The 10733-nt window shown below is 34.4% G+C and overlaps 1 protein-coding gene across 2 annotated transcripts in view; it reads left to right on the forward strand.

Annotated features, from left to right (window-relative positions):
* Positions 1 to 10733, forward strand: part of LOC102679681 (tyrosine-protein kinase Drl-like) — a 105937-nt gene that overhangs the window by 9561 nt on the left and 85643 nt on the right. The window lies entirely within an intron of this gene.

A 10733-nucleotide genomic window follows, 5' to 3' on the forward strand; every position in this document is an offset into this window, starting at 1 on the left:
CAATCTTAACAAAACGAATCAAAAACCATCCTACTACCTTCAAATTCCTCGTTTCAACTTGCAAATCAATCCCCAATTTTAAAGACCCGTTATTATATATCCTCAACTTGAAATCCATACACAATTCTATTGCCCTCGCTGATATTTCAGAAATAACGTCGAGGAGAGGGTCGGAGCGGTCGAGCGGTAGGTTCGGGCAAACATAACCCGTGCCCGTGTTCCGTGCAACGAAATTGTCCGGGCAAACATAGAAACAGGCTGATGAGCATATATTAATTCGCCGTGCAAACAGGCGATCGCTAGGCTTAACCCGTTTCCATCGGCGGATCGATGATCCGCGATGAGGGGAGGATAAATTTTCACGCGTCTTCCTTCNATTTCGTGGAATTGAATTTAATATTGGGTTTAACAGAGTGAATGTATTTTCTATTGTTAGATTACAAGTGATGGAGGAAAAGGTTTGAGGAAATTGAGCCTAGTTGAGTACAGAGGTTTGTGAATGAGGTTAATAAGGGATGATATTTACTCGAAAAGATTTCGTAAAATATAAAGAATGAGGTGAATAAGGAAAGAATATTTACTCGACAGTAAGTTTTTATATGAGAAATACGATTATAAATGATGGAGGAAAAGATTTCGAGTTAAGTAGAGAGATTTGTGAATAAAGGATGAGTATTTACATTATTTTCTATGCCAAATACGATTATTTGATTATAAATGGTGGAAGTATCGTGATAAATTTCGTAGAATTGAATTTAATTAAGTTTGAGATGATATTTACTCGAAAAGATTTCGTAAAATATAAAGAATAAGGTGAATAAGGAAAGAATATTTATTCGAGTATTTTCTATGAGAAATACGATTATAAATGATGGAGGAAAAGATTTCGTAAAGTTGATTCGAGTTAAGTAGAGAGATTTATGAATAAAGGATGAGTATTTATTTGGCAGTATTTTCTATGAAGAATACGATTATTAAATTATAAATGATGGAAGTGTCGCGATAAATTTCGTAGAATTGAATTTAATTGAGTTTAAGAGAGTTTTGTGGATGAGAATATAAGGGATGAGTATTTATTCGGTATTTTCTATGAGAAATACGATTATAAATAATGGAGGAAAAGATTTTGTAAAATTGAGTGTAGTTGAGATATCAGAGCTTTGTGAATAAGGGATGAGTATTTTACTTATTTTATGTAAGGAATACGATTATTAGAATATAAATAATGGAAGTGTGGCGATAAATTTCGTAGAATTGAATTTAATTGAGTTTAACAGAGGTTTGTGAATGAGGTTAATAGGATGATATTTAAGATTCGAGTAAAAAAAGAAATTGAGTCTAGTTGAATACGAGAAGAGAATGAGGTGAATAAGAAAAGAATATTTATTTGATAATATTTTCTATACGAAATACGATTATAAATGATGGAAGAAAAGATTTCGTAAAATTGAGTTGAGTAGGTTTGTGAATGAGGTTATTAAGGGATACTCGAAAAGATTTCGTAAAATTGAGAATGAGGTGAATAAGGAAAGAATATTTATTTGGTAATATTTTCTATACGATTATAAATAATGGAGGAAAAGATTTCGTAAAATTGAGTGTAGTTGAGTACAGAGGTTTGTGAATGAGGTTAATAAGGAATACTCGAAAAGATTTCGTAAAATTGAGTTGAGTATGAGAAAAGAATGAGGTGAATAAGGAAAGAATATTTACTCGACAGTATTTTTATATGAGAAATACGATTATAAATAATGGAGGAAAAGATTTTGTAAAATTGAGTCTAGTTGAGTAGGTTTGTGAATGAGGTGAATATATTTTACTTGGCAGTATTTTATATAAGGAATACGATTATTAGATTACAGATGAGAGAGAAATGTCGCGATAAATTTCGTAGAATTGAATTTAATTGAGTTTAACAGAGATTTATGAATGTCGTATTTTCTATGCGACATATATCTTTATTAGATTATAAGTGATGGAGGAAAAGATTTCTTAAAATTGAGTCTAATTGAATACAGAGATTCGTGAATGAGGTTAATTAATTAAGCGATGATATTTACTCGAAATGATTTCGTAAAATTGAGTCTAATTCAATACAAAGTGATTTGTGAATGAGGTGGATATAAGAGATGAGTATTTATTCGAGAGTATTTTCTATGCCAAATACGATTTTAGGTTATAAATGGTGGAAGTGTCGCGATAAATTTCGTAGAATTGAATTTAATTAAGTTTAACAGAGGTTTGTGAATGAGGAGGATATAAGGGATGAGATGTAGTGAAATACGATTGTTAGATTATAAATGATGAAGGAAGCATTATAAAAGTTATATTATACAACAATTTTGTAAAATTGAGTATAGAGATTTGTGAATAAAGTGAATAAGAGATGAGTATTTACTCGAAAAGATTTCGTAAAATTGAGTCTAGTTGAGCACAGAGGTTTGAGAGAGTATTTTCTATGCGAAATAATTAGATTACAAATGATGGAGGAAGCATCGTAAAAAATTTCATAAAATTGAGTAGAGAGGTAGCAGAATCTGGAGAGAAGTTGTTAATGAAGAAGCGATAATTTTTTTCTTGATTATGAAATACGATTATTAGATTGGAAGCATCGCGATAGATTTCGTAAAATTGAGTCTAATTGAGAGTCTAATTGCAGAAGAATTGTGAATGAGATGGATATAAATATTTATTAATATTTGGTTTTTTAATATTTATTGATAATTACACGTCAAATGGACAGAAATGATGAGAAAATAAGTTGCTGTAAGGAACACTCTCTCTTTGATTATAAATATTTTGTACGCGAAATGAGATTGGACATAATTTTTAGAAATAAAGAGAAATATTTATTATTTTATTATTTTACATTCAAAGAAGTAATTGTAGCTTTCTTTGAGTCTTTTTGAAGAAATATCCATTTTGTCGTCGAATACAATAATTCAGAGTGTATAATACTTTACTAATTGAGTGCAGAGGAAGTAATGAATGCATTAAATAATTTATACAAAATATAAGGATGCTTGTCAAGGATAGAATGAAAAATTAATATTTTACGTTTGTAGAAATAATTTAATTTTCCAAATCCAGCGACAAGAATTTTGCCAACTATAAGTATCGTTTGTGAGGAACGATTATTTATTTAATTAAAATTTTGGTAAAAGTTTTATTCTAAGAATTGGAAAAATTTTTAAATCAGTTAATATTAACAATTCCATAAAAATCATTAAACTCTAACGTTTGTTAACGAAAGAAAATTTCTAATTAAATGATACGTAAATGAAAATATTACCCGTTATAATTTTATTACGTAAAGTAAAATCAACGAAATGCGACCAGATAACAAATAACATGTAACATGAAATATATCGATGTCGATGGATAAACAAATAAAAATTATCCGAGTTATTTTAATCGTTTAAAATTTTATCCTCTCTTGCAACGTTTCCACGATATTTCGAATTTCGCGAATATATATATGTACGTATACATATGTACATATATATATATATAAAACACGTAGCGTTTGCGTGGAAAAATATATTTTTATCCGATTCGCGGAAATATTTCCAATCGAGATAACTGTGTCCATATTACTCTCGAGTAGTTGCATCGGTTCTCGCCTCGAATACATTAGAAGCACGAGGGGATCAATAAACCTACTAATGGCGAGGAAAATGGTATTAGGGATTTTCCTTTAATCCTTATTCCTCATTGGTTAAAATGCGCCGGGTACGGGCGCGTAAGTTTACTTCTAATTGTCTGGAATACTTTCCTTAATCGAATTACTCGGAATAATGGTGATTGCGAATATGAATAATTGAAAAATATTTCAATCTTCTTTTCGCCGAGAGAATTTGGGAGAATTTTAATTGAGAAATATAATTTTTAACGCGCGATTATTGGTTAAAAATCGTATATCGATAACCGAAATTGTCGGTTAATATCGTATTGAATCGACATTTTTAGGATCGAATCGAGATGCCATCGGTTTTCACATGACAAATGGTACGTGACGTATGGTACGTGCCAAATGCACGCGTATAGACCGAAAGTGGTTTAGCGTATTTAAATATGGACGCGCGTATTAGCGAGACAACAGTTGGTAAATAAAGGGAAAGGAGAAAGAGAAAGTGGTGCGTGAATCAATTTAACTTTTTATCTAATTTTCTGCCTAATATTACGAGCAACGCTATCGATCAATTTTCCTAAATGTATATCGATAATGGCGACAATATGGCGTGATTCGATGTTACCAAGAAGATAGGCAAGCATTGATAATGCAACGTATTGTACATGCCGATATCTATACGCGTTACAATTATGATCGCCCATCGCTTTGTGCGTCTAATAGACGTTTGACGCAGCACATCTGCCTGGATTATATAAATACACGCGAACACATTGAATAGAATTTGCAATTAACTAAGATCGAAATCTGTTTTCACGACGTCAATGGAATTTATCCTAAACGAATAGCTCGTGTCTCCGCGTGTCTACTGCATTGCGAATATATTTCATCGTAAAATATCTGAAACTATCTATATAGAAAATATATATTAATCCCGTACGTACGAAGCATCTTCCGTTATTCGTCGATTCGAAACAGAGCGATACCGACGGGAAACGGTAAATGGCCGATCGTAAAAATAGTCGTAAGTAACAAATACGAAAAAACAAATAAAACAAAAATAGAGAGGGAAAAAAAAACTGTCGACGAAAAAGAACGCGATGAGCAAATAACGTTCGTTCTCTCATTCGACGACCGTTTCGAAGCGCGGCAATTTTTGCTCGAAACATTTTTTCACGCAACGTTACGCGTGCCCATGTCCTACAAAGTATTTTGCCAACTGTCCACCGCGCGAATATCGGCGCTACCCGCGCAAAGTGGAGGGGGTCGAGCTAGCCGGTAAAATATTAGACGGTGCACACGGTGTAAAGTGGTCGAGCTATAATGCCCGTGCAAACATCGGTGTCGAGGAGAATGACGGTGACAAAGAGAATGTCGCGCGTCGAAAAAGTTCTATCTTGGCGTGACTCGAAACGAGGGAATCGGAATGCGTGGAAAATCGTTGGATGCCCGTTCGACGTGCCCGTGCACATATTGCGAAACGGTCGTACCTGTCGAACTCTATCATCGCATAAAAATCGGCCTGCAGGCGTAATACTCCGTTCCGCCGTATCCATTGGAAATTGCTCGTGATCCTCTGACATTTTTTATGCTTCCATCGTTCTGCTTTTTTCTTTTTCTCTTTCTTTCTTTTTTTCTTTTTTCTGTCCTTTCCCGCGTTGTCGTTGTCGTCGTAGAGAATGGCTCCGTCTAATAACCGTGCGCTTTATCGTTTTTAGTTGAGCTACGACCGATGTACGACCCCGTTAAAAAATTCATTAGGTGGAAAAAAACGCGTATTCTTCTCCCTGCTTTATCCTCCTCTCTCGTCCCGTAGGAAAAACGAGGCTTGGTTTAGCCCGTTGTATAGCATCGTTCGTCGATAAAGATGTACGAGTTGTTGCTCGTTAAGCGTAATAATAAACGATAATAATAAAGTGGAAAATAATATCATCGAATGAACGAATTTCGCGAATAAATTATTATTACAAATTTTGACGTATCTCGTTAATAACATTTTTTTTTCTTTTTTTTTTTGATCGTATAATCATTTGGAAAGAGATTGAACGGTTATTAAAAATTTTTCTCCGCCATTCGCTTAATATAAATGTTGTCATTAGTTAGCGCGTGAAATAGGAGATAGAATGCTCGATACCGCGTCGAATGAAATTTAAAACGAACGGCGTTAATTATAATTTCTGGCAACTCGATGACTTTCTATAAATCGTGCGTTTCGAAACGGAGCCCTCCCCCCTTTCCTCGTTCCTCTCGGTCGGCCAAAAATGGATCGTGGAAAAATTCGACACGCTGGGAAAATATAAATAATTGCTCGCTGCGGATGAATATTCAATAGGCGGACTCGCATTTACTGTTTATTGCGGACACGTAGGATCGCGCGTGGGCGATATATATATATATATATACCGATCCTTTTCGATAAGAAATAATGCTAGACGTTATATCGAAACGATCCAAATTTCCCAATGTTAAATAATTCGAACTGCTAAAAATACTCTAAAATATATATATATTTCAAACGAATCTACAGAATAAAATAATATACAATTATCTCTTACATCTATCTATAGCAAAGATATTCGATATACTTTGGGTGGAAAGCTATTGGCGTGTCGGATGTATCAATAAGCGAGTAATAAGGGGTGTTACCGTACGATAAATCCGGCGTCAAGAGTGAGCTAGAAGGGAACGGTTGTTCGCAGCGGCAGAATGGTGGAAAATGTAGGGACGGTAGTGGTGCATCGCCTGCTGCAGTTGGCAGGATAACGGTATATAGTGGTAAGGGGAGAGGAAGGAAGGAAGGAAGGAAGGCGAGAAGTTCTTGACGTCTGCGCGAGGATCCTTTCGAGGCAAATCCAATTCGACAAGCCCCGTGTACGTAACCCCGGGTACGCGTCGTTCGAGGAAATAAATCCAGTGACGAGTGTCTGGAGCAGAGCAGCGATCCCGGCGCAAACTTGGCCAAACGACTTATGAGAAGGCATCCATTGTCATTAACATCCGCGGGGAAGAAATTCTCGCCCTCCTCCCTCCTCGCCTCCTATAAAACGACACGTGAAAGATTCCCGCCGGCCGTCCCACCGTAACTCGAGCGTAATCGTACGTACGCGCGTACGCGATATAAATTTCCAAGCGGAAATGCAGTTTCAGAGGATAGATACGAATTTTTACGACAAATTCGTCCCATATATATGCATATATATATATATATATATATATACATACATATATTCCGGAACGTGAGCACATGTCGCGTGAATAACGGCTGTAATTTTCGAGTGGTACTTGGCTCCGTAAATTCTACACGAATATCCGACGTATCTAATTATACTGTTATGCACACATACCGGTAACTTATTTGCACCGTAGAATTGTCGTGTTCGTGGTAAAATTAATATTACTTCGCTCTTGGAAATTAATTTGCATTCGCTTATCGTCCCTTTTCTTCTAATCGATCTTCTGCTCGATTATTCGTTCGATGATGACTGGATAAAAGGAGATATATACATATACGTATATATATATGTTCGTTAGGGAAATATTTTTATAATTGATACCGCGGTTAATTCGATTCGATCGAAACTCGGTTTCTCGGTTTCTCTTGCGGAAAGGCTGAAGCAAGTTTCGGGTTTTCGCGTGTTTTCCGCATCCCTTCGATTTCAAGGGCGAAAAGAAATTGTTCCGTACTCGCCAATTAAAAATTCCGGCTGGCTGACGAGCTCCTCTAATTATCGCCGGTAGGTACGGCCGGCCCCCTCAATCAGGGACGGTTAATTAAGAAGCCGTGGTAATCATCGACGAATTTCGAGAACGGAGCGTTTCCTCCTCCGGAAAACGAGGCTTTTGTGCATACTGCCTCCTTGTTTTTTTTCTCTCTCTCTCTCTCAACCATCGACCATCTCTTTGTCCTATTTTTCCTTTCTCCTTTTCTTTTCCTTTTTCGCGTGAATGTAGAAAGAAAGAATGAATACGAGGAAGATGGTTTTTCTTCAAGTTGGTATCGGTATCTTGTGTTGATAGATAGTTGCTAAATACGACCAAGTCGATCTCTCTTCCCGCTTCCATCATTCGTTTCATCGAAATTGCGAATATAATAATTTTAAATTTTTAAATATTTTTAATAAATATTTTTTTTTTATTTAAAATTTATTATTTATTTATTTTAGTGTTTAAGCATATAAAATTTTGAATTTTATAGAGTTAATTAAACTAGTAAATTGAATATTAGTTAAAATAATATTTAAATTGCATTTAAAAATAAATAAATATGTTATATCTAATTTTTTTATTATTAAAATATTTAAAATTTATTTAAAGATAATATGTCTGATAAAAGAAATATTTTGATAAAATATTTACGTATGCTTTTTAAAATATATTGTTACTTAATAATAAATATTTATTAAATTATTATTCATTTTCATTAATTTAAAATATTATTTATTTATATGTATATTAATTATCTTATTATTTTTAATTATAAATTCAAATAATATTTTTATTCAATGGTTATTTATAGAGTTTAGAACAATTATTAGAATTAGATTAATTAATATTAAATCACCAAATAAGATTCCAAGATTCTAATTTATCATGTAATTTCAGTTATTTCAAGTATTTTTATTTTTGATAATTTTATATTTTATATTTTATATTTTAAATCAATTAATTAAATTATTTGAATGTAATTTTCTAATTCAAATAATATTTTTTTTAAAAATTAGAATCATCGAAATTGCAAAAATTATTATCTTTATTTAAAAATCGGTAACAATTTTATGTTATTTTTCAGATATAAAATTATTTCGGACTATATATTTTGTTTACAATCAAGTGTTAAGCAACAGTAGTTTTATTTTGCTTACACTTTTAAAAAGATTCTATCTTGCGCTCTTGATAGCACAATTTATCTAAGAGCTGAAATCTTGCAAAAGTTTAAAAGTCTCCTTAATCGATCGATTATCGTTATCGCGATTTAATATCGCTCTATCTCTATTTATAGAATGTCGAGAACCTTTTACTACAATCTCTCGCCATTCACAACTTTGATCGGTATTTATTTCCATTTTTCTTTTATCATAGTATTCTTCACCTTAGCATTATCTCGCGAAAGTTCAAAAAAATTGCTTATAAATATTTATATATTTCCATATTTCGATAATAATACATTAAAATAAAAATAAAGATAATTCACTATTTATCTAGAGACTTGTTTACATTTGTAACAAGTTTGGATTAATCAACACGAATATCTCGTGAAACTACGATATTCGATAATTGCCGCTAATTACGCCTTCGTACGTGTCACTTTTGAGCCGCGTCGAGCGCCGCAATCTCCTCTGTCTCTCTCTTTCTCTCACTTCCCCCCACTCCTGCTGCCGCGCTGCGAACGAGTCGAATAACGCGACTCGTTAACGCTTTTACCCTTCTCGAACTCAGCCCGCCGTAGTTTCTGTCTATCCGCCACTCGAATCGATCTCTCGCTTCGGTGTCGTCCCCGTTGATTGTGCTCCACGACTCGCACTTATCGAACGCCCCTCGTATCTGGCCGGTATTGGTTCGACGAGCAATCGAAATCGATCGAATCGAGTTTGACGACTCTTGTAAAGAGGGACGTTTAAACGAATTTCACTGTTTCCTTCGTCCCTTCTCGCCGACCAAGGTGTGTGCAGTTATTTGAACGGGACAGACACACGCCCGGGATTTAATGAATGTTTTTGTTGATGCGCTTGGATAAGCCTGTGTAGACCGCTATCGAAAGCCAGGATAGAGTGGGACGAAGTGACGACTATCGGTATTCATGGGTGAGGATTTGATTGGACTTTTTTGCCCGTGCTTTGCTCGTCTCTATTTTATGTATGTATGTATGTATATATATATATTATATACTCGAGCGTTCTTCAAATATCGAATTTATTATTTGCGACGAAGGGAAAATTTTCTCAAGATCATGTTTTTCGACATTACATTCTTTTAATTTTATTTTAATAGGATTACTAATAGTAATATAATATTTTATTATAGTGATGATCGAGATCGACGTGGAAATTAATGGAGAGAAGAAGAAGAGTAAAATAATTATGGGAAAGAAAGATTAATAACCGATAAATACATATTTTAGTCGATAAATAATGAATAAATTTATTAAAACACGAAAATAATTGAAAACTTTGTGTAATTGTGAGGAAATTATGTAACAGAGAGATATAGTTTGCCCGGTCTCCACTAGATGGTGTAGAGGTTGACGCGTCTCTCGAAAGTGAAACGATTCATACAGAAGTTTAAATACGTACGTATCGTGCCACATCTTCATCCTTCCTGCGATCAATGGGAGATGATGAATGTCGTATTCTCATTCTCGATATGAGAGGCCTGAGTTTTTTTTTCTTGTTACGTAGTTTGTCAGGTTATACCATTCTGATCCCATCTATTTGAATTTATCCAACAAAATTGTATGCGTATTGTATCTTCGCTTAAAAAAATATTCGGATCGATATACGTAAAGTATATTTTAAACAAAAGGATAGTTAGTAAATTCCCAATTTTCATAATAAGAGAAGAAATAAAATTAAATTAGAAGAAGCATATTTAATCTCGAATATCGACGTTTGTGTCGATAAAATTTAAAATTGTCACGATAAAAAAAAAAGAGAGGAAACGCATTATACTTTTCTTCATTGGATTGTGTTCTATTCATCGGATCCGGGCACAAGAAAACTTGTCTCGTACTCGAGAAGAGGGCATGAAATTTTCCCTTACATTAACGCCGCTAAATAACAGTAACGCACGACTGTTGGGAAGCAATCCTATTACAAAAGAGGTTCCCGTATTGTGGAACATTTGCCTCAAGTTTCTCAATTAGTCACGTTCATCGCCTGCAGGCAGCGCTTAATGCGCGCGACACTGTGTGCTCGAGCCGCATTTTCCACGCGGGAGGACCTTTCTCGTCGCGCGCAGGTGTATGATAAAACCTGGCTGGCTTTCATTGTTGTCTCCAACAATCGGTTACCGTTAAATAGTCGTGCCTTTAAATACGTGTAGCCGCCACCGAGCTCGGGCGGAAAATAGACGAAAAAAAAAAAAAAAGGGAAAAAAAGAAAAAAAG

Source organism: Apis dorsata, unplaced genomic scaffold, assembly GCF_000469605.1.
Source record: "Apis dorsata unplaced genomic scaffold, Apis dorsata 1.3 scaffold_33, whole genome shotgun sequence".
In the NCBI taxonomy this organism is placed as follows: domain Eukaryota; kingdom Metazoa; phylum Arthropoda; class Insecta; order Hymenoptera; family Apidae; genus Apis; species Apis dorsata.